Raw genomic sequence first — 23,429 nt, 5'->3', positions numbered from 1 at the left:
TGCCATGAAGGCAACCATTCGCTGGCACAAGAACCCGACATGAAGCAAATCGACCAGGGAGAGGAAAGAGGCGGGACAGTCCACAAATGTGCTCCCGTATTCCCTCCCTACACGTGCCTCCAGATGCTCCTGAGGGAATCCCAAATGTGTTCCGGGAACCCCATGGCCACCGTCGATCTATCCACCCACCAGTAAACCTGTGGGCTTAGCCAGCCATCTCACGTGTCTCTTTCACTCGCCTTGCCTTACTCTCTCTCCACCGGGATCCCAACGTGTCACGGCAAGATGCCAGAGCCACCCCTCACCAAAGAAGCTTGCCGTGACCAAGTTTGACTAAGGCATTTTCCAGCCCCTTCACACAGCACACACAAGCAGGACACAACCCGAGGAGGAGCCATCAGATTGGCCAAACTCCCAGGAACAGTGGCCCATTTGATTTCTCCCCTCAGCAGGAGAAACCTAAACTGCATCTGGTCTCCCAAGCAGAACATGACAAAGAAGCCTGCCCTAGGCCTGGAATCCTGTTCTGACCCTGAGCCTACAGACTTCTGTTTCTTTGAGGCCACAAGGCAATGACCAGCAGGTGGGGGCAGCCTGTAGAACTCAAGTGCAGGTGGCAGGACGAGCAATGGCTCACGCTTCCTCTCCTACCTGCATGCTGAACCGTGGCAGGGGACAGCAGTCCTGGCTAGACCAAGGAACCCAGAGACGGCACGCTGTCCCAAGCCTTCCCACCTGGATTGGCATCCCAGGCTCCTTTCCCAATGGCTCTTCTCCCCAGGAGATGACCACAACCCTCAACTTGAACAACGTGGCTGTAGACACCCACGGCCGCAAATGCAACGTGAACCTCTCCCTACTTTCCTTTGGGGAGCCACGTGCTGGACCTCAGTTCCAACGAGGAGACGGTAGGGATTTCTCACTCATTTTGTTCAGATTTCCAAGGAATGCATTTGTGGGAGTCATCATCGATCCAAGCACATGCTCAAACGGTGGACATGCAAAGTTGCAGATTCCACCATGGGATGGCCAGCGAGCTGAATCATATCAGCGTACGGAAGTGGCCAGCAGAGCCGAGCCACGGGTCAGGAAATGCAGCCAGTTCTCAGGGCATCAAAGCACGTGTTCCCCGAGAAAAGACCAGAAGGTGAGGGTGTAGCCCCGGTGCACACGTTCCCATCGCCAAACCTTTAGGTTTAGCAAAGAAGTGTCGCTTACCGCAACAAGGGTTAAAGCAGGATCCTCAAGGAATGCACGCCAACACCCCTATGAGACTCCTTCGGCTGGCCTCGCCTTGCCACACCGTCCTCACTTCAACGGGTATCAGGGATTATACGGATGGCCCCAGGCTGCTGCTGGCATTCCTTCCCTGGCATTCCACCTGGCTCGGGGTGAGAGAACACACGCATGCTTGAGGAGGGTGCACAGGTGCACCGAGGGAAAGGGCGATACCACCCAGCATTGTGTGTTCTATCTCTCCTCAACATTTCATTTACTGTCCATCTTGCCTGTGTGTCCGCAGGCAAACGTGAAAGCATCGTGGCACTGGCGCCTTCAGAGCGTGCGGCCATCAGGACAAAGAGTGCCACCGACCAACAGCCCCCTGGTCTCGGGCCCTGAAATTCCTCTCCTGAGCAATCTGCCCTCCATCACAGCAAAAGGATGTCTTCCTGATCCCCTGAGACCCCCTCAGGACAACTGTGCCCCCTCAGCCTAAGAGCAAGTGCCCCCTATGGGAACAAACACGCGTTTGGCCCTTATGATTAAACACAGTGGACACGCCCTCAAGGGGAGAGATCTTCCATAAGGGAAGGGCCCTTGGCTGAATAAGACGACCTCCATCAAAAGCGGCTCGTAGGGACCCGTGACAAAGGGCACCTGAAGAACCCCTGGACTGATCAAGGGAGACTCACCAGCAGGCATACTTCCTGGTCTCCTGCCAAGCCAGAGGAACTTCCCTAGGACCGCAACCAAAGCTAATGGCAAGGGAGCCATTCCAATGCCCAAAATGGTGGGCCAAACACTTGCAGCAACTGGGTAACTTATCATAGCACCTTGCACATTCGCATTCTTCCCTTCAAGGACAAGACCTTGGAGAAACCATGAGACCCAGGTCCTCCAGAACCAACGTGTCACCCACAGCCGTGCAATGAGAGAACGCACCCAACATCCTGGACCCTTGAACCGGCATGGCTTCTCTGACTTGAAGCCATGCATGCTGGAGATCACAGGCTCACAGCACCAGAAGGTGGCAGGACAAAATGACCCCTGCAGCACACATTCACTCCAGCCCTTAAACCTATAGCGTTTCCTTGGCAGCCGACTCCCTTCTTTCTGCATGGTTGGGCCCAAAGACCTCCGGGAAGAGCTCCAAACCTCAGGGAATGCTATGCCGACCTGGTATAGCAATGACGCTGGGCTGTCCTAAGGAACACCTTAACACCCTCAACATAGGGGCAATGAGGCCACACAGGGACAAAACATCCCAACGGCTCCAAATCGGTCCCAGTGAGAAGACACCATACTGTGCCGTGAAGGCACCATTCGCTGGAACAAGGACCCGCCGTGAAGCACATTGAGAAAGGAGAGGAAAAGCTTGGGATGGTCCACGAATGTGCACCTGTATTCCTTCCCTTCACGGGGCTCCAAATGCTCCTGAAGATATCCCAAAAGAGTTCCGGGAACCCTATGTCCACCGACATATCCACCCATACCGATCTATCCACCCAACAGTAAGCCTGTGGGCTTAGCCAACACTCTCCCGTGTATTCCCCGCTCGCCTTGCCTTGCTCTCTCCAGCAGGATCCAAACGAATCCACCCCTCACCTAAGTAGCTTGATATCCCCTGGATTTGCCTAAGGCATTTTCCAAACTCTCCACACACAACACACAAGCAGGACACAACCCAAGGAGGTGCCATCAGCGTCGCCCAAATCCCGGGGACAGTGGCCCATTTGATTTCCCCCAACCATCAGGGCAAACCTGAACTATATCCCACCTTCCAAGCTGAACATGACATAGACGCCTGGCCTGGCCAGGACTCCTTCTCTGACCCTGAGTGCAGAGACTTCTGTTTCCTTGCGGGAACAAGGCAACGACCTGAGCTTGAGGGTGGCCTGTAGATCTCAATGGCAAGCCAGAGGAGTACCAGTGGCTCACGCTTCCTTTCGCACCCGCATGCTGTCTGCGGCAGGGGATAGCAGTTCTGGCTAGACTCAGGTGCCCAGAGACGTCAAGTTGTCCTTAGCCTTCCCACGTAGATGGACATCCCAGGCTCCTTTCCACATGGCTCTTTCTGCACGAGAAGCCCGCCACCCTCCACTTGAACAATGTTGCTGCGCATGCCCACAGTAGCAAATGCAACATGGACCTCTCCCTAATTTTCCTTTGGGAGCCACGTGCTGGACCTCAGTTAGGATGAGAAGACGGTAGGTATTGCTCATTCATTTTGTTTAGATTTCCAAGGAATGCCTTTATGGGAGTCCTCACTGATCCACGCTCCTGCTCAAAGGCTGGACGTGCAAAGTCGCGGACTGTCAGCAAGCTCAATCCTCTCAGCAGTAGGGAGCGGCCAGACTCGAGCCACGGGGCAGGAAGTGCACCCACGTCTCAGGGCATCGGAGCTCGGGTGCCCCAGGAAGAGCCCAGAATGTGATGGTGTAGTCTCGCGGCACAAGAACCCGTGGCCAAACTTCTAGGTTTCTTCAAAGAAGTTCCGTTTACCCCCACAAGGTTTCTACCAGGAACCTTGTCGAGCCAGAGGCGATGCCCTTGGATCACACAGAAAGCTATTGGCATTGGAGATATTCCAATGCCCAAATTGGCAGGGCAAACCCTTGCAGCAACTGGGTTACTTGCCCTGGCGCCTTGTATTTTCGCCCCCAGGCCCGTCAGTGACATGACCGCGGAGAAACCTGAGACCCATTCATTTGTTCAGAGTTCCAAGCAGTGCATTTATGGGAGTCATCATCAATCCACCTGCTCAAAGGCTGCACGTTTAAAGTCACAGGCTCCAGGGCGGGGCAGCCACCGATCTCAATCATGTCAGCAGTCAGGAGTGGCCAGAGGCGACCCACGGGGCTGCAAATGGAGCTAAGGATCATGGCATCAGATCTGGGGTTCCCCTGCAAGAGCCAAGAAAGTGAGGGTGTAGTCTCAGTGCACAAGTCCCCGTGGCCAAACATCTAGGTTTCTGCAAAGAAGTTCCACTCACCACCACAAGGTTCCTACGAGGATCCTCAAGGACTTCACGCCAAAACCACTCTGAGACTCTTTTGCCTTGACTTGCCTCACCTTGCCACACTCTCCTCACTTCGCCAGGTATCGTGGACTATACAGAGGGCCCAATGCTGCTGCAGGTGTTTGTTCCCTGGCACTCCACCACATGCCTCAGGGTGACAGAACACAGGGATGTTTGAGAAAAGTGAACGGGCGCACAGAGGCAAAGGGTGATACCGCCCACCGATGTGCGCTATATCTCCCCTCAGCATTTCATTTGCAGTCCATCATGTCTGTGTGTCCACAGCCAAACGTGAATGCATCGTGGCACAGATGCCTTCAGAGCGCACGGGCATCAGCACAAAGAGCACGGCCGTCCATCATCCCCCCGGTATGGGCCTTGAACGTTCCTGCCTGAGCCACCTCCCCGCCGACACAGCATAAGGATGTCATCCTGAACTGCTGAGACACCCTCAGGGGAACTGGGATTACTCAGCGTAAAAGCCACTGCCCTCTGGGGAACCAAACCACTCCTGGCACATACGCTTCCACACAATGGATTCACCCTCAAGGGGAAATGTGGTCCCTGAGATCTTCCACAAGGGAACGGCACTTGGCCAAATGGGACGACCTCCAACAAAAGCCGCTTGTAGGGACCAGTGACAAAACGCACCAGAGAAACTCCTGGACTTAACAATGGAGATTCACCTGCAGCCATACTTCCTGGCCTGCTGCCAAGACTGGCCACCAACACTTGGCCCACGCACAAAGCTAATGGCATCAGAATCATTCCGACGCCCAACGTGGCGGGGCAAACACTTGCAGCAATTGTGTAACTTGCAGTGGTGTCTGGTACTTTCACCCTCATCAGTGGCGTGACATTGGGGAAACCCTGAGGCCCAGGTCCTCTACAAGCAACTTGTTACCCACAGCCATGCAACAACAGAACTCAGACAACAGCCTAGACACTTGAACCGGTATGACTTCTGTAGCCTGTGGCCAGGCTCGCCGGTTACCACAGTCTCGACGCACCAGCGGGTGGCAGGAAAAATGACACCCACACCACACATCCTCTCCTGCCCTTAAACCTGCAGCTTTTCCTTGGCAGCCAACTCCCTTGTTTCTGCACGGTTGCACCCAATGACCTCCGGGTAGAGCTCCAATCCTCAGCGAACGCTATGTGGGCTGGGTATAGAATCGATGCCTGGCTGTCCTCAGGAACACCTTCACATCTTCAACACAGGGGGAACGTGGTCAGACAGGGACAAAACACCCCACGGCCTCCAAATCGGCCCCCATGAGGAGACACCATACTATGCCATGAAGGCAACCATTCGCTGGCACAAGAACCCGCCATGAAGCAAATCGACCAGGGAGAGGAAAGAGGCGGGACAGTCCACAAATGTGCTCCCGTATTCCCTCCCTACACGTGCCTCCAGATGCTCCTGAGGGAATCCCAAATGTGTTCCGGGAACCCCATGGCCACCGTCGATCTATCCACCCACCAGTAAACCTGTGGGCTTAGCCAGCCATCTCACGTGGCTCTTTCACTCGCCTTGCCTTACTCTCTCTCCACCGGGATCCCAACGTGTCACGGCAAGATGCCAGAGCCACCCCTCACCAAAGAAGCTTGCCGTGACCAAGTTTGACTAAGGCATTTTCCAGCCCCTTCACACAGCACACACAAGCAGGACACAACCCGAGGAGGAGCCATCAGATTGGCCAAACTCCCAGGAACAGTGGCCCATTTGATTTCTCCCCTCAGCAGGAGAAACCTAAACTGCATCTGGTCTCCCAAGCAGAACATGACAAAGAAGCCTGCCCTAGGCCTGGAATCCTGTTCTGACCCTGAGCCTACAGACTTCTGTTTCTTTGAGGCCACAAGGCAATGACCAGCAGGTGGGGGCAGCCTGTAGAACTCAAGTGCAGGTGGCAGGACGAGCAATGGCTCACGCTTCCTCTCCTACCTGCATGCTGAACCGTGGCAGGGGACAGCAGTCCTGGCTAGACCAAGGAACCCAGAGACGGCACGCTGTCCCAAGCCTTCCCACCTGGATTGGCATCCCAGGCTCCTTCCCCAATGGCTCTTCTCCCAGGAGATGACCACAACCCTCAACTTGAACAACGTGGCTGTAGACACCCATGGCCGCAAATGCAACGTGAACCTCTCCCTACTTTCCTTTGGGGAGCCACGTGCTGGACCTCAGTTCCAACGAGGAGACGGTAGGGATTTCTCACTCATTTTGTTCAGATTTCCAAGGAATGCATTTGTGGGAGTCATCATCGATCCAAGCACATGCTCAAACGGTGGACATGCAAAGTTGCAGATTCCACCATGGGACGGCCAGCGAGCTGAATCATATCAGCGTACGGAAGTGGCCAGCAGAGCCGAGCCACGGGTCAGGAAATGCAGCCAGTTCTCAGGGCATCAAAGCTCGTGTTCCCCGAGAAAAGACCAGAAGGTGAGGGTGTAGCCCCGGTGCACACGTTCCCATCGCCAAACCTTTAGGTTTAGCAAAGAAGTGTCGCTTACCGCAACAAGGGTTAAAGCAGGATCCTCAAGGAATGCACGCCAACACCCCTCTGAGACTCCTTCGGCTGGCCTCGCCTTGCCACACCGTCCTCACTTCAACGGGTATCAGGGATTATACGGATGGCCCCAGGCTGCTGCTGGCATTCCTTCCCTGGCATTCCACCTGGCTCGGGGTGAGAGAACACACGCATGCTTGAGGAGGGTGCACAGGCGCACCGAGGGAAAGGGCGATACCACCCAGCATTGTGTGTTCTATCTCTCCTCAACATTTCATTTACTGTCCATCTTGCCTGTGTGTCCGCAGGCAAACGTGAAAGCATCGTGGCACTGGCGCCTTCAGAGCGTGCGGCCATCAGGACAAAGAGTGCCACCGACCAACAACCCCCTGGTCTCGGGCCCTGAAATTCCTCTCCTGAGCAATCTGCCCTCCATCACAGCAAAAGGATGTCTTCCTGATCCCCTGAGACACCCTCAGGACAACTGTGCCCCCTCAGCCTAAGAGCAAGTGCCCTCTATGGGAACAAACACGCGTTTGGCCCTTATGATTAAACACAGTTGACACGCCCTCAAGGGGAGAGATCTTCCATAAGGGAAGGGCCCTTGGCTGAATAAGACGACCTCCATCAAAAGCGGCTCGTAGGGACCCGTGACAAAGGGCACCTGAAGAACCCCTGGACTGATCAAGGGAGACTCACCAGCAGGCATACTTCCTGGTCTCCTGCCAAGCCAGAGGAACTTCCCTAGGACCGCAACCAAAGCTAATGGCAAGGGAGCCATTCCAATGCCCAAAATGGCGGGCCAAACACTTGTAGCAACTGGGTAACTTATCGTAGCACCTTGCACATTCGCATTCTCCCCTTCAAGGACAAGACCTTGGAGAAACCATGAGACCCAGGTCCTCCAGAACCAACGTGTCACCCACAGCCGTGCAATGAGAGAACGCACCCAACATCCTGGACCCTTGAACCGGCATGGCTTCTCTGGCTTGAAGCCATGCATGCTGGAGATCACAGGCTCGCAGCACCAGAAGGTGGCAGGACAAAATGACCCCTGCAGCACACATTCACTCCAGCCCTTAAACCTGTAGCGTTGCCTTGGCGGCCGACTCCCTTCTTTCTGCATGGTTGGGCCCAAAGACCTCCGGGAAGAGCTCCAAACCTCAGGGAATCCTATGCCGACCTGGTATAGCAATGACGCTGGGCTGTCCTAAGGAACACCTTAACATCCTCAACATAGGGGCAATGAGGCCACACAGGGACAAAACATCCCAACGGCTCCAAATCGGTCCCAGTGAGAAGACACCATACTGTGCCGTGAAGGCACCATTCGCTGGAACAAGGACCCGCCGTGAAGCACATTGAGAAAGGAGAGGAAAAGGTTGGGATGGTCCACGAATGTGCACCTGTATTCCTTCCCTACACGGGGCTCCAAATGCTCCTGAAGATATCCCAAAAGAGTTCCGGGAAACCTATGTCCACCGACATATCCACCCATACCGATCTATCCACCCAACAGTAAGCCTGTGGGCTTAGCCAACACTCTCCCGTGTATTCCCCGCTCGCCTTGCCTTACTCTCTCCACCAGGATCCAAACGAATCCACCCCTCACCTAAGTAGCTTGATATCCCCTGGATTTGCCTAAGGCATTTTCCAAACTCTCCACACACAACACACAAGCAGGACACAACCCAAGGAGGTGCCATCAGCGTCGCCCAAATCCCGGGGACAGTGGCCCATTTGATTTCCCCCGACCATCAGGGCAAACCTGAACTATATCCCACCTTCCAAGCTGAACATGACATAGACGCCTGGCCTGGCCAGGACTCCTTCTCTGACCCTGAGTGCAGAGACTTCTGTTTCCTTGCGGGAACAAGGCAACGACCTGAGCTTGAGGGTGGCCTGTAGATCTCAATGGCAAGCCAGAGGAGTACCAGTGGCTCACGCTTCCTTTCGCACCCGCATGCTGTCTGCGGCAGGGGATAGCAGTTCTGGCTAGACTCAGGTGCCCAGAGACGTCAAGTTGTCCTTAGCCTTCCCACGTAGATGGACATCCCAGGCTCCTTTCCACATGGCTCTTTCTGCACGAGAAGCCCGCCACCCTCCACTTGAACAATGTTGCTGCGCATGCCCACAGTAGCAAATGCAACATGGACCTCTCCCTAATTTTCCTTTGGGAGCCACGTGCTGGACCTCAGTTAGGATGAGAAGACGGTAGGTATTGCTCATTCATTTTGTTTAGATTTCCAAGGAATGCCTTTATGGGAGTCCTCACTGATCCATGCTCCTGCTCAAAGGCTGGACGTGCAAAGTCGCGGACTGTCAGCAAGCTCAATCCTCTCAGCAGTAGGGAGCGGCCAGACTCGAGCCACGGGGCAGGAAGTGCACCCACGTCTCAGGGCATCGGAGCTCGGGTGCCCCAGGAAGAGCCTAGAATGTGATGGTGTAGTCTCGCGGCACAAGTCCCCGAGGCCAAACTTCTAGGTTTCTTCAAAGAAGTTCCGTTTACCCCCACAAGGTTTCTACCAGGAACCTTGTCGAGCCAGAGGCGATGCCCTTGGATCACACAGAAAGCTATTGGCATTGGAGATATTCCAATGCCCAAACTGGCAGGGCAAACCCTTGCAGCAACTGGGTTACTTGCCCTGGCGCCTTGTATTTTCGCCCCCAGGCCCGTCAGTGACATGACCGCGGAGAAACCTGAGACCCATTCATTTGTTCAGAGTTCCAAGCAGTGCATTTATGGGAGTCATCATCAATCCACCTGCTCAAAGGCTGCACGTTCAAAGTCACAGGCTCCACTGCGGGGCAGCCACCGATCTCAATCATGTCAGCAGTCAGGAGTGGCCAGAGGCGACCCACGGGGCTGCAAATGGAGCTAAGGATCATGGCATCAGATCTGGGGTTCCCCTGCAAGAGCCAAGAAGGTGAGGGTGTAGTCTCAGTGCACAAGTCCCCGTGGCCAAACATCTAGGTTTCTGCAAAGAAGTTCCACTCACCACCACAAGGTTCCTATGAGGATCCTCAAGGACTTCACGCCAAAACCACGCTGAGACTCTTTTGCCTTGACTTTCCTCACCTTGCCACACTCTCCTCACTTCGCCAGGTATCATGGACTATACAGAGGGCCCAATGCTGCTGCAGGTGTTTGTTCCCTGGCACTCCACCACATGCCTCAGGGTGACAGAACACAGGGATGTTTGAGAAAAGTGAATGGGCGCACAGAGGCAAAGGGTGATACCGCCCACCGATGTGCGCTATATCTCCCCTCAGCATTTCATTTGCAGTCCATCATGTCTGTGTGTCCACAGCCAAACGTGAATGCATCGTGGCACAGATGCCTTCAGAGCGCACGGGCATCAGCACAAAGAGCACGGCCGTCCATCATCCCCCCGGTATGGACCTTGAACGTTCCTGCCTGAGCCACCTCCCCGCCGACACAGCATAAGGATGTCATCCTGAACGGCTGAGACACCCTCAGGGGAACTGGGATTACTCAGCGTAAAAGCCACTGCCCTCTGGGGAACCAAACCACTCCTGGCGCATACGCTTCCACACAATGGATTCACCCTCAAGGGGAAATGTGGTCCCTGAGATCTTCCACAAGGGAACGGCCCTTGGCCAAATGGGACGACCTCCAACAAAAGCCGCTTGTAGGGACCAGTGACAAAACGCACCAGAGAAACTCCTGGACTGAACAATGGAGATTCACCTGCAGCCAGACTTCCTGGCCTGCTGCCAAGACTGGCAACCTACCCTTGGCCCACACACAAAGCTAATGGCATCGGAACCATTCCGACGCCCAACGTGGCGGGGCAAACCCTTGCAGCAATTGTGTAACTTGCAGTGGTGTCTGGTACTTTCACCCTCTGGGCCCATCAGTGACGTGACATTGGGGAAACCCTGAGGCCCAGGTCCTCTACAAGCAACTTGTTACCCACAGCCATGCAACGACAGAACCCAGACAACAGCCTAGACACTTGAACCGGTATGACTTGTCTAGCCTGTGGCCAGGCTCGCCGGTTACCACAGTCTCGACGCACCAGCGGGTGGCAGGAAAAATGACACCCACACCACACATCCTCTCCTGCCCTTAAACCTGCAGCCTTTCCTTGGCAGCCAACTCCCTTGTTTCTGCACGGTTGCACCCAATGACCTCCGGGTAGAGCTCCAATCCTCAGGGAACGCTATGTGGGCCGGGTATAGAAACGATGCCTGGCTGTCCTCAGGAACACCTTCACATCTTCAACACAGGGGGAACGTGGTCAGACAGGGACAAAACACCCCACGGCCTCCAAATCGGCCCCCATGAGGAGACACCATACTGTGCCATGAAGGCAACCATTCGCTGGCACAAGAACCCGCCATGAAGCAAATCGACCAGGGAGAGGAAAGAGGCGGGACAGTCCACAAATGTGCTCCCGTATTCCCTCCCTACACGTGCCTCCAGATGCTCCTGAGGGAATCCCAAATGTGTTCCGGGAACCCCATGGCCACCGTCGATCTATCCACCCACCAGTAAACCTGTGGGCTTAGCCAGCCATCTCACGTGGCTCTTTCACTCGCCTTGCCTTACTCTCTCTCCACCGGGATCCCAACGTGTCACGGCAAGATGCCAGAGCCACCCCTCACCAAAGAAGCTTGCCGTGACCAAGTTTGACTAAGGCATTTTCCAGCCCCTTCACACAGCACACACAAGCAGGACACAACCCGAGGAGGAGCCATCAGATTGGCCAAACTCCCAGGAACAGTGGCCCATTTGATTTCTCCCCTCAGCAGGAGAAACCTAAACTGCATCTGGTCTCCCAAGCAGAACATGACAAAGAAGCCTGCCCTAGGCCTGGAATCCTGTTCTGACCCTGAGCCTACAGACTTCTGTTTCTTTGAGGCCACAAGGCAATGACCAGCAGGTGGGGGCAGCCTGTAGAACTCAAGTGCAGGTGGCAGGACGAGCAATGGCTCACGCTTCCTCTCCTACCTGCATGCTGAACCGTGGCAGGGGACAGCAGTCCTGGCTAGACCAAGGAACCCAGAGACGGCACGCTGTCCCAAGCCTTCCCACCTGGATTGGCATCCCAGGCTCCTTCCCCAATGGCTCTTCTCCCAGGAGATGACCACAACCCTCAACTTGAACAACGTGGCTGTAGACACCCACGGCCGCAAATGCAACGTGAACCTCTCCCTACTTTCCTTTGGGGAGCCACGTGCTGGACCTCAGTTCCAACGAGGAGACGGTAGGGATTTCTCACTCATTTTGTTCAGATTTCCAAGGAATGCATTTGTGGGAGTCATCATCGATCCAAGCACATGCTCAAACGGTGGACATGCAAAGTTGCAGATTCCACCATGGGACGGCCAGCGAGCTGAATCATATCAGAGTTACGGAAGTGGCCAGCAGAGCCGAGCCACGGGTCAGGAAATGCAGCCAGTTCTCAGGGCATCAAAGCTCGTGTTCCCCGAGAAAAGACCAGAAGGTGAGGGTGTAGCCCCGGTGCACACGTTCCCATCGCCAAACCTTTAGGTTTAGCAAAGAAGTGTCGCTTACCGCAACAAGGGTTAAAGCAGGATCCTCATGGAATGCACGCCAACACCCCTCTGAGACTCCTTCGGCTGGCCTCGCCTTGCCACACCGTCCTCACTTCAACGGGTATCAGGGATTATACGGATGGCCCCAGGCTGCTGCTGGCATTCCTTCCCTGGCATTCCACCTGGCTCTGGGTGAGAGAACACACGCATGCTTGAGGAGGGTGCACAGGCGCACCGAGGGAAAGGGCGATACCACCCAGCATTGTGTGTTCTATCTCTCCTCAACATTTCATTTACTGTCCATCTTGCCTGTGTGTCCGCAGGCAAACGTGAAAGCATCGTGGCACTGGCGCCTTCAGAGCGTGCGGCCATCAGGACAAAGAGTGCCACCGACCAACAACCCCCTGGTCTCGGGCCCTGAAATTCCTCTCCTGAGCAATCTGCCCTCCGTCACAGCAAAAGGATGTCTTCCTGATCCCCTGAGACACCCTCAGGACAACTGTGCCCCCTCAGCCTAAGAGCAAGTGCCCTCTATGGGAACAAACACGCGTTTGGCCCTTATGATTAAACACAGTGGACACGCCCTCAAGGGGAGAGATCTTCCATAAGGGAAGGGCCCTTGGCTGAATAAGACGACCTCCATCAAAAGCGGCTCGAAGGGACCCGTGACAAAGGGCACCTGAAGAACCCCTGGACTGATCAAGGGAGACTCACCAGCAGGCATACTTCCTGGTCTCCTGCCAAGCCAGAGGAACTTCCCTAGGACCGCAACCAAAGCTAATGGCAAGGGAGCCATTCCAATGCCCAAAATGGCGGGCCAAACACTTGCAGCAACTGGGTAACTTATCGTAGCACCTTGCACATTCGCATTCTTCCCTTCAAGGACAAGACCAAGGAGAAACCATGAGACCCAGGTCCTCCAGAACCAACGTGTCACCCACAGCCATGCAATGAGAGAACGCACCCAACATCCTGGACCCTTGAACCGGCATGGCTTCTCTGGCTTGAAGCCATGCATGCTGGAGATCACAGGCTCGCAGCACCAGAAGGTGGCAGGACAAAATGACCCCTGCAGCACACATTCACTCCAGCCCTTAAACCTGTAGCGTTTCCTTGGCGGCCGACTCCCTTCTTTCTGCATGGTTGGGCCCAAAGACCTCCGGGAAGAGCTCCAAACCTCAGGGAATGCTATGCCGACCTGGTATAGCAATGACGCTGGGCTGTCCTAAGGAACACCTTAACATCCTCAACATAGGGGCAATGAGGGCACACAGGGACAAAACATCCCAACGGCTGCAAATCGGTCCCAGTGAGAAGACACCATACTGTGCCGTGAAGGCAACCATTCGCTGGCACAAGAACCCGCCATGAAGCAAATCGACCAGGGAGAGGAAAGAGGCGGGACAGTCCACAAATGTGCTCCCGTATTCCCTCCCTACACGTGCCTCCAGATGCTCCTGAGGGAATCCCAAATGTGTTCCGGGAACCCCATGGCCACCGTCGATCTATCCACCCACCAGTAAACCTGTGGGCTTAGCCAGCCATCTCACGTGGCTCTTTCACTCGCCTTGCCTTACTCTCTCTCCACCGGGATCCCAACGTGTCACGGCAAGATGCCAGAGCCACCCCTCACCAAAGAAGCTTGCCGTGACCAAGTTTGACTAAGGCATTTTCCAGCCCCTTCACACAGCACACACAAGCAGGACACAACCCGAGGAGGAGCCATCAGATTGGCCAAACTCCCAGGAACAGTGGCCCATTTGATTTCTCCCCTCATCAGGAGAAACCTAAACTGCATCTGGTCTCCCAAGCAGAACATGACAAAGAAGCCTGCCCTAGGCCTGGAATCCTGTTCTGACCCTGAGCCTACAGACTTCTGTTTCTTTGAGGCCACAAGGCAATGACCAGCAGGTGGGGGCAGCCTGTAGAACTCAAGTGCAGGTGGCAGGACGAGCAATGGCTCACGCTTCCTCTCCTACCTGCATGCTGAACCGTGGCAGGGGACAGCAGTCCTGGCTAGACCAAGGAACCCAGAGACGGCACGCTGTCCCAAGCCTTCCCACCTGGATTGGCATCCCAGGCTCCTCTCCCAATGGCTCTTCTCCCCAGGAGATGACCACAACCCTCAACTTGAACAACGTGGCTGTAGACACCCACGGCCGCAAATGCAACGTGAAACTCTCCCTACTTTCCTTTGGGGAGCCACGTGCTGGACCTCAGTTCCAACGAGGAGACGGTAGGGATTTCTCACTCATTTTGTTCAGATTTCCAAGGAATGCATTTGTGGGAGTCATCATCGATCCAAGCACATGCTCAAACGGTGGACATGCAAAGTTGCAGATTCCACCATGGGACGGCCAGCGAGCTGAATCATATCAGCGTACGGAAGTGGCCAGCAGAGCCGAGCCACGGGTCAGGAAATGCAGCCAGTTCTCAGGGCATCAAAGCTCGTGTTCCCCGAGAAAAGACCAGAAGGTGAGGGTGTAGCCCCGGTGCACACGTTCCCATCGCCAAACCTTTAGGTTTAGCAAAGAAGTGTCGCTTACCGCAACAAGGGTTAAAGCAGGATCCTCATGGAATGCACGCCAACACCCCTCTGAGACTCCTTCGGCTGGCCTCGCCTTGCCACACCGTCCTCACTTCAACGGGTATCAGGGATTATACGGATGGCCCCAGGCTGCTGCTGGCATTCCTTCCCTGGCATTCCACCTGGCTCGGGGTGAGAGAACACACGCATGCTTGAGGAGGGTGCACAGGCGCACCGAGGGAAAGGGCGATACCACCCAGCATTGTGTGTTCTATCTCTCCTCAACATTTCATTTACTGTCCATCTTGCCTGTGTGTCCGCAGGCAAACGTGAAAACATCGTGGCACTGGCGCCTTCAGAGCGTGCGGCCATCAGGACAAAGAGTGCCACCGACCAACAACCCCCTGGTCTCGGGCCCTGAAATTCCTCTCCTGAGCAATCTGCCCTCCATCACAGCAAAAGGATGTCTTCCTGATCCCCTGAGACACCCTCAGGACAACTGTGCCCCCTCAGCCTAAGAGCAAGTGCCCTCTATGGGAACAAACACGCGTTTGGCCCTTATGATTAAACACAGTGGACACGCCCTCAAGGGGAGAGATCTTCCATAAGGGAAGGGCCCTTGGCTGAATAAGACGACCTCCATCAAAAGCGGCTCGTAGGGACCCGTGACAAAGGGCACCTGAAGAACCCCTGGACTGATCAAGGGAGACTCACCAGCAGGCATACTTCCTGGTCTCCTGCCAAGCCAGAGGAACTTCCCTAGGACCGCAACCAAAGCTAATGGCAAGGGAGCCATTCCAATGCCCAAAATGGCGGGCCAAACACTTGCAGCAACTGGGTAACTTATCGTAGCACCTTGCACATTCGCATTCTTCCCTTCAAGGACAAGACCTTGGAGAAACCATGAGACCCAGGTCCTCCAGGACCAACGTGTCACCCACAGCCGTGCAATGAGAGAACACACCCAACATCCTGGACCCTTGAACCAGCATGGCTTCTCTGGCTTGAAGCCATGCATGCTGGAGATCACAGGCTCGCAGCACCAGAAGGTGGCAGGACAAAATGACCCCTGCAGCACACATTCACTCCAGCCCTTAAGCCTGTAGCGTTTCCTTGGCGGCCGACTCCCTTCTTTCTGCATGGTTGGGCCCAAAGACCTCCGGGAAGAGCTCCAACCCTCAGGGAATGCTATGCCGACCTGGTATAGCAATGACGCTGGGCTGTCCTAAGGAACACCTTAACATCCTCAACATAGGGGCAATGAGGCCACACAGGGACAAAACATCCCAACGGCTGCAAATCGGTCCCACTGAGAAGACACCATACTGTGCCGTGAAGGCACCATTCGCTGGAACAAGGACCCGCCGTGAAGCACATTGAGAAAGGAGAGGAAAAGGTTGGGATGGTCCACGAATGTGCACCTGTATTCCTTCCCTACACGGGGCTCCAAATGCTCCTGAAGATATCCCAAAAGAGCTCCGGGAACCCTATGTCCACCGACATATCCACCCATACCGATCTATCCACCCAACAGTAAGCCTGTGGGCTTAGCCAACACTCTCCCGTGTATTTCCCGCTCGCCTTGCCTTGCTCTCTCCACCAGGATCCAAACGAATCCACCCCTCACCTAAGTAGCTTGATATCCCCTGGATTTGCCTAAGGCACTTTCCAAACTCTCCACACACAACACACAAGCAGGACACAACCCAAGGAGGCGCCATCAGCGTCGCCCAAATCCCGGGGACAGTGTCCCATTTGATTTCCCCCGACCATCAGGGCAAACCTAAACTATATCCCACCTTCCAAGCTGAACATGACATAGACGCCTGGCCTGGCCAGGACTCCTTCTCTGACCCTGAGTGCAGAGACTTCTGTTTCCTTGCGGGAACAAGGCAACGACCTGAGCTTGAGGGTGGCCTGTAGATCTCAATGGCAAGCCAGAGGAGTACCAGTGGCTCACGCTTCCTTTCGCACCCGCACGCTGACCGCGGCAGGGGATAGCAGTTCTGGCTAGACTCAGGTGCCCAGAGACGTCAAGTTGTCCTTAGCCTTCCCACGTAGATGGACATCCCAGGCTCCTTTCCACATGGCTCTTTCTGCACGAGAAGCCCGCCACCCTCCACTTGAACAATGTTGCTGCGCACGCCCACAGTAGCAAATGCAACATGGACCTCTCCCTAATTTTCCTTTGGGAGCCACGTGCTGGACCTCAGTTAGGATGAGAAGACGGTAGGTATTGCTCATTCATTCTGTTTAGATTTCCAAGGAATGCATTTATGGGAGTCCTCACTGATCCACGCTCCTGCTCAAAGGCTGGACGTGCAAAGTCGCGGACTGTCAGCAAGCTCAATCCTCTCAGCAGTAGGGAGCGGCCAGACTCGAGCCACGGGGCAGGAAGTGCACCCACGTCTCAGGGCATCGGAGCTCGGGTGCCCCAGGAAGAGCCCAGAATGTGACGGTGTAGTCTCGTGGCACAAGTCCCCGTGGCCAAACTTCTAGGTTTCTTCAAAGAAGTTCCGTTTACCCCCACAAGGTTTCTACCAGGAACCTTGTCGAGCCAGAGGCGATGCCCTTGGATCACACAGAAAGCTATTGGCATCGGAGATATTCCAATGCCCAAACTGGCAGGGCATACCCTTGCAGCAACTGGGTTACTTGCCCTGGGGCCTTGTATTTTCGCCCCCAGGCCCGTCAGTGACATGACCGCGGAGAAACCTTAGACCCATTCATTTGTTCAGAGTTCCAAGCAGTGCATTTATGGGAGTCATCATCAATCCACCTGCTCAAAGGCTGCACGTTCAAAGTCGCAGGCTCCACCGCGGGGCAGCCACCGATCTCAATCATGTCAGCAGTCAGGAGTGGCCAGAGGCGACCCACGGGGCTGCAAATGGAGCTAAGGATCATGGCATCAGATCTGGGGTTCCCCTGCAAGAGCCAAGAAGGTGAGGGTGTAGTCTCAGTGCACAAGTCCCCGTGGCCAAACATCTAGGTTTCTGCAAAGAAGTTCCACTCACCACCACAAGGTTCCTACGAGGAGCCTCAAGGACTTCACACCAAAACCACTCTGAGACTCTTTTGCCTTGACTTGCCTCACCTTGCCGCACTCTCCTCACTTCGCCAGGTATCATGGACTATACAGAGGGCCCAATGCTGCTGCAGGTGTTTGTTCCCTGACACTCCACCACATGCCTCAGGGTGACAGAATACAGGGATGTTTGAGAAAAGTGAACGGGCGCACAGAGGCAAAGGGTGATACCGCCCACCGATGTGTGCTATATCTCCCCTCAACATTTCATTTGCAGTCCATCATGTCTGTGTGTCCACAGCCAAACGTGAATGCATCGTGGCACAGATGCCTTCAGAGCGCACGGGCATCAGCACAAAGAGCACGGCCGTCCATCAACCCCCTGGTATGGGCCTTGAACTTTCCTGCCTGAGCCACCTCCCCGCCGACACAGCATAAGGATGTCATCCTGAACTGCTGAGACACCCTCAGGGGAACTGGGATTACTCAGCGTAAAAGCCACTGCCCTCTGGGGAACCAAACCACTCCTGGCGCATACGCTTCCACACAATGGATTCACCCGCAAGGGGAAATGTGGTCCCTGAGATCTTCCACAAGGGAACGGCCCTTGGCCAAATGGGACGACCTCCAACAAAAGCAGCTTGTAGGGACCGGTGACAAAACGCACCAGAGGAACTCCTGGACTGAACAATGGAGATTCACCTGCAGCCAGACTTCCTGGCCTGCTGCCAAGACTGGCAACCTACCCTTGGCCCACACACAAAGCTAATGGCATCGGAACCATTCCGACGCCCAACGTGGCGGGGCAAACCCTTGCAGCAATTGTGTAACTTGCAGTGGTGTCTGGTACTTTCACCCTCTGGGCCCATCAGTGACGTGACATTGGGGAAACCCTGAGGCCCAGGTCCTCTACAAGCAACTTGTTACCCACAGCCATGCAACGACAGAACCCAGACAACAGCCTAGACACTTGAACCGGTATGACTTGTCTAGCCTGTGGCCAGGCTCGCCGGTTACCACAGTCTCGACGCACCAGCGGGTGGCAGGAAAAATGACACCCACACCACACATCCTCTCCTGCCCTTAAACCTGCAGCCTTTCCTTGGCAGCCAACTCCCTTGTTTCTGCACGGTGGCACCCAATGACCTCCGGGTAGAGCTCCAATCCTCAGGGAACGCTATGTGGGCCGGGTATAGAAACGATGCCTGGCTGTCCTCAGGAACACCTTCACATCTTCAACACAGGGGGAACGTGGTCAGACAGGGACAAAACACCCCACGGCCTCCAAATCGGCCCCCATGAGGAGACACCATACTGTGCCATGAAGGCAACCATTCGCTGGCACAAGAACCCGCCATGAAGCAAATCGACCAGGGAGAGGAAAGAGGCGGGACAGTCCACAAATGTGCTCCCGTATTCCCTCCCTACACGTGCCTCCAGATGCTCCTGAGGGAATCCCAAATGTGTTCCGGGAACCCCATGGCCACCGTCGATCTATCCACCCACCAGTAAACCTGTGGGCTTAGCCAGCCATCTCACGTGGCTCTTTCACTCGCCTTGCCTTACTCTCTCTCCACCGGGATCCCAACGTGTCACGGCAAGATGCCAGAGCCACCCCTCACCAAAGAAGCTTGCCGTGACCAAGTTTGACTAAGGCATTTTCCAGCCCCTTCACACAGCACACACAAGCAGGACACAACCCGAGGAGGAGCCATCAGATTGGCCAAACTCCCAGGAACAGTGGCCCATTTGATTTCTCCCCTCATCAGGAGAAACCTAAACTGCATCTGGTCTCCCAAGCAGAACATGACAAAGAAGCCTGCCCTAGGCCTGGAATCCTGTTCTGACCCTGAGCCTACAGACTTCTGTTTCTTTGAGGCCACAAGGCAATGACCAGCAGGTGGGGGCAGCCTGTAGAACTCAAGTGCAGGTGGCAGGACGAGCAATGGCTCACGCTTCCTCTCCTACCTGCATGCTGAACCGTGGCAGGGGACAGCAGTCCTGGCTAGACCAAGGAACCCAGAGACGGCACGCTGTCCCAAGCCTTCCCACCTGGATTGGCATCCCAGGCTCCTCTCCCAATGGCTCTTCTCCCCAGGAGATGACCACAACCCTCAACTTGAACAACGTGGCTGTAGACACCCACGGCCGCAAATGCAACGTGAAACTCTCCCTACTTTCCTTTGGGGAGCCACGTGCTGGACCTCAGTTCCAACGAGGAGACGGTAGGGATTTCTCACTCATTTTGTTCAGATTTCCAAGGAATGCATTTGTGGGAGTCATCATCGATCCAAGCACATGCTCAAACGGTGGACATGCAAAGTTGCAGATTCCACCATGGGACGGCCAGCGAGCTGAATCATATCAGCGTACGGAAGTGGCCAGCAGAGCCGAGCCACGGGTCAGGAAATGCAGCCAGTTCTCAGGGCATCAAAGCTCGTGTTCCCCGAGAAAAGACCAGAAGGTGAGGGTGTAGCCCCGGTGCACACGTTCCCATCGCCAAACCTTTAGGTTTAGCAAAGAAGTGTCGCTTACCGCAACAAGGGTTAAAGCAGGATCCTCATGGAATGCACGCCAACACCCCTCTGAGACTCCTTCGGCTGGCCTCGCCTTGCCACACCGTCCTCACTTCAACGGGTATCAGGGATTATACGGATGGCCCCAGGCTGCTGCTGGCATTCCTTCCCTGGCATTCCACCTGGCTCGGGGTGAGAGAACACACGCATGCTTGAGGAGGGTGCACAGGCGCACCGAGGGAAAGGGCGATACCACCCAGCATTGTGTGTTCTATCTCTCCTCAACATTTCATTTACTGTCCATCTTGCCTGTGTGTCCGCAGGCAAACGTGAAAACATCGTGGCACTGGCGCCTTCAGAGCGTGCGGCCATCAGGACAAAGAGTGCCACCGACCAACAACCCCCTGGTCTCGGGCCCTGAAATTCCTCTCCTGAGCAATCTGCCCTCCATCACAGCAAAAGGATGTCTTCCTGATCCCCTGAGACACCCTCAGGACAACTGTGCCCCCTCAGCCTAAGAGCAAGTGCCCTCTATGGGAACAAACACGCGTTTGGCCCTTATGATTAAACACAGTGGACACGCCCTCAAGGGGAGAGATCTTCCATAAGGGAAGGGCCCTTGGCTGAATAAGACGACCTCCATCAAAAGCGGCTCGTAGGGACCCGTGACAAAGGGCACCTGAAGAACCCCTGGACTGATCAAGGGAGACTCACCAGCAGGCATACTTCCTGGTCTCCTGCCAAGCCAGAGGAACTTCCCTAGGACCGCAACCAAAGCTAATGGCAAGGGAGCCATTCCAATGCCCAAAATGGCGGGCCAAACACTTGCAGCAACTGGGTAACTTATCGTAGCACCTTGCACATTCGCATTCTTCCCTTCAAGGACAAGACCTTGGAGAAACCATGAGACCCAGGTCCTCCAGGACCAACGTGTCACCCACAGCCGTGCAATGAGAGAACACACCCAACATCCTGGACCCTTGAACCAGCATGGCTTCTCTGGCTTGAAGCCATGCATGCTGGAGATCACAGGCTCGCAGCACCAGAAGGTGGCAGGACAAAATGACCCCTGCAGCACACATTCACTCCAGCCCTTAAACCTGTAGCGTTTCCTTGGCGGCCGACTCCCTTCTTTCTGCATGGTTGGGCCCAAAGACCTCCGGGAAGAGCTCCAAACCTCAGGGAATGCTATGCCGACCTGGTATAGCAATGACGCTGGGCTGTCCTAAGGAACACCTTAACATCCTCAACATAGGGGCAATGAGGGCACACAGGGACAAAACATCCCAACGGCTGCAAATCGGTCCCAGTGAGAAGACACCATACTGTGCCGTGAAGGCAACCATTCGCTGGCACAAGAACCCGCCATGAAGCAAATCGACCAGGGAGAGGAAAGAGGCGGGACAGTCCACAAATGTGCTCCCGTATTCCCTCCCTACACGTGCCTCCAGATGCTCCTGAGGGAATCCCAAATGTGTTCCGGGAACCCCATGGCCACCGTCGATCTATCCACCCACCAGTAAACCTGTGGGCTTAGCCAGCCATCTCACGTGGCTCTTTCACTCGCCTTGCCTTACTCTCTCTCCACCGGGATCCCAACGTGTCACGGCAAGATGCCAGAGCCACCCCTCACCAAAGAAGCTTGCCGTGACCAAGTTTGACTAAGGCATTTTCCAGCCCCTTCACACAGCACACACAAGCAGGACACAACCCGAGGAGGAGCCATCAGATTGGCCAAACTCCCAGGAACAGTGGCCCATTTGATTTCTCCCCTCATCAGGAGAAACCTAAACTGCATCTGGTCTCCCAAGCAGAACATGACAAAGAAGCCTGCCCTAGGCCTGGAATCCTGTTCTGACCCTGAGCCTACAGACTTCTGTTTCTTTGAGGCCACAAGGCAATGACCAGCAGGTGGGGGCAGCCTGTAGAACTCAAGTGCAGGTGGCAGGACGAGCAATGGCTCACGCTTCCTCTCCTACCTGCATGCTGAACCGTGGCAGGGGACAGCAGTCCTGGCTAGACCAAGGAACCCAGAGACGGCACGCTGTCCCAAGCCTTCCCACCTGGATTGGCATCCCAGGCTCCTCTCCCAATGGCTCTTCTCCCCAGGAGATGACCACAACCCTCAACTTGAACAACGTGGCTGTAGACACCCACGGCCGCAAATGCAACGTGAAACTCTCCCTACTTTCCTTTGGGGAGCCACGTGCTGGACCTCAGTTCCAACGAGGAGACGGTAGGGATTTCTCACTCATTTTGTTCAGATTTCCAAGGAATGCATTTGTGGGAGTCATCATCGATCCAAGCACATGCTCAAACGGTGGACATGCAAAGTTGCAGATTCCACCATGGGACGGCCAGCGAGCTGAATCATATCAGCGTACGGAAGTGGCCAGCAGAGCCGAGCCACGGGTCAGGAAATGCAGCCAGTTCTCAGGGCATCAAAGCTCGTGTTCCCCGAGAAAAGACCAGAAGGTGAGGGTGTAGCCCCGGTGCACACGTTCCCATCGCCAAACCTTTAGGTTTAGCAAAGAAGTGTCGCTTACCGCAACAAGGGTTAAAGCAGGATCCTCATGGAATGCACGCCAACACCCCTCTGAGACTCCTTCGGCTGGCCTCGCCTTGCCACACCGTCCTCACTTCAACGGGTATCAGGGATTATACGGATGGCCCCAGGCTGCTGCTGGCATTCCTTCCCTGGCATTCCACCTGGCTCGGGGTGAGAGAACACACGCATGCTTGAGGAGGGTGCACAGGCGCACCGAGGGAAAGGGCGATACCACCCAGCATTGTGTGTTCTATCTCTCCTCAACATTTCATTTACTGTCCATCTTGCCTGTGTGTCCGCAGGCAAACGTGAAAACATCGTGGCACTGGCGCCTTCAGAGCGTGCGGCCATCAGGACAAAGAGTGCCACCGACCAACAACCCCCTGGTCTCGGGCCCTGAAATTCCTCTCCTGAGCAATCTGCCCTCCATCACAGCAAAAGGATGTCTTCCTGATCCCCTGAGACACCCTCAGGACAACTGTGCCCCCTCAGCCTAAGAGCAAGTGCCCTCTATGGGAACAAACACGCGTTTGGCCCTTA

The 23,429-nt window shown here is 55.2% G+C and overlaps 12 non-coding genes across 12 annotated transcripts; all 12 read right to left on the bottom strand.

The window, feature by feature from the left end:
- Nucleotides 1-883: 883 nt before the first annotated feature.
- Nucleotides 884-975, bottom strand: LOC132361580 (small nucleolar RNA SNORD116). Its single transcript, XR_009501856.1, has one exon. It is a non-coding gene; the product is annotated as a small nucleolar RNA SNORD116 (small nucleolar RNA).
- A 2,428-nt stretch (nt 976-3,403) lies between these two features.
- On the bottom strand, nt 3,404-3,495 carry LOC132360886 (small nucleolar RNA SNORD116). Its single transcript, XR_009501206.1, has one exon. It is a non-coding gene; the product is annotated as a small nucleolar RNA SNORD116 (small nucleolar RNA).
- Nucleotides 3,496-3,884: 389 nt separating this feature from the next.
- On the bottom strand, nt 3,885-3,976 carry LOC132361296 (small nucleolar RNA SNORD116). Its single transcript, XR_009501600.1, has one exon. It is a non-coding gene; the product is annotated as a small nucleolar RNA SNORD116 (small nucleolar RNA).
- Nucleotides 3,977-6,416: 2,440 nt separating this feature from the next.
- LOC132361578 (small nucleolar RNA SNORD116) lies at nt 6,417-6,508 on the bottom strand. The gene has a single exon (XR_009501855.1). It is a non-coding gene; the product is annotated as a small nucleolar RNA SNORD116 (small nucleolar RNA).
- Nucleotides 6,509-8,936: 2,428 nt separating this feature from the next.
- On the bottom strand, nt 8,937-9,028 carry LOC132360885 (small nucleolar RNA SNORD116). The gene has a single exon (XR_009501205.1). It is a non-coding gene; the product is annotated as a small nucleolar RNA SNORD116 (small nucleolar RNA).
- A 389-nt stretch (nt 9,029-9,417) lies between these two features.
- Nucleotides 9,418-9,509, bottom strand: LOC132361295 (small nucleolar RNA SNORD116). The gene has a single exon (XR_009501599.1). It is a non-coding gene; the product is annotated as a small nucleolar RNA SNORD116 (small nucleolar RNA).
- A 2,447-nt stretch (nt 9,510-11,956) lies between these two features.
- LOC132361577 (small nucleolar RNA SNORD116) lies at nt 11,957-12,048 on the bottom strand. Its single transcript, XR_009501854.1, has one exon. It is a non-coding gene; the product is annotated as a small nucleolar RNA SNORD116 (small nucleolar RNA).
- Nucleotides 12,049-14,484: 2,436 nt separating this feature from the next.
- On the bottom strand, nt 14,485-14,576 carry LOC132361576 (small nucleolar RNA SNORD116). The gene has a single exon (XR_009501853.1). It is a non-coding gene; the product is annotated as a small nucleolar RNA SNORD116 (small nucleolar RNA).
- Nucleotides 14,577-17,004: 2,428 nt separating this feature from the next.
- LOC132360983 (small nucleolar RNA SNORD116) lies at nt 17,005-17,096 on the bottom strand. Its single transcript, XR_009501300.1, has one exon. It is a non-coding gene; the product is annotated as a small nucleolar RNA SNORD116 (small nucleolar RNA).
- Nucleotides 17,097-17,485: 389 nt separating this feature from the next.
- On the bottom strand, nt 17,486-17,577 carry LOC132361354 (small nucleolar RNA SNORD116). The gene has a single exon (XR_009501658.1). It is a non-coding gene; the product is annotated as a small nucleolar RNA SNORD116 (small nucleolar RNA).
- A 2,448-nt stretch (nt 17,578-20,025) lies between these two features.
- LOC132361574 (small nucleolar RNA SNORD116) lies at nt 20,026-20,117 on the bottom strand. The gene has a single exon (XR_009501852.1). It is a non-coding gene; the product is annotated as a small nucleolar RNA SNORD116 (small nucleolar RNA).
- A 2,435-nt stretch (nt 20,118-22,552) lies between these two features.
- Nucleotides 22,553-22,644, bottom strand: LOC132361573 (small nucleolar RNA SNORD116). Its single transcript, XR_009501851.1, has one exon. It is a non-coding gene; the product is annotated as a small nucleolar RNA SNORD116 (small nucleolar RNA).
- Nucleotides 22,645-23,429: the final 785 nt, after the last annotated feature.

The sequence above is a fragment of the Balaenoptera ricei genome, chromosome 2 (assembly GCF_028023285.1).
Source record: "Balaenoptera ricei isolate mBalRic1 chromosome 2, mBalRic1.hap2, whole genome shotgun sequence".
Taxonomy (NCBI): Eukaryota; Metazoa; Chordata; class Mammalia; order Artiodactyla; family Balaenopteridae; genus Balaenoptera; species Balaenoptera ricei.
The sequence above is the reverse complement of the archived record's forward strand: the minus strand, read 5'-3'. Positions and strand labels throughout refer to the sequence as shown.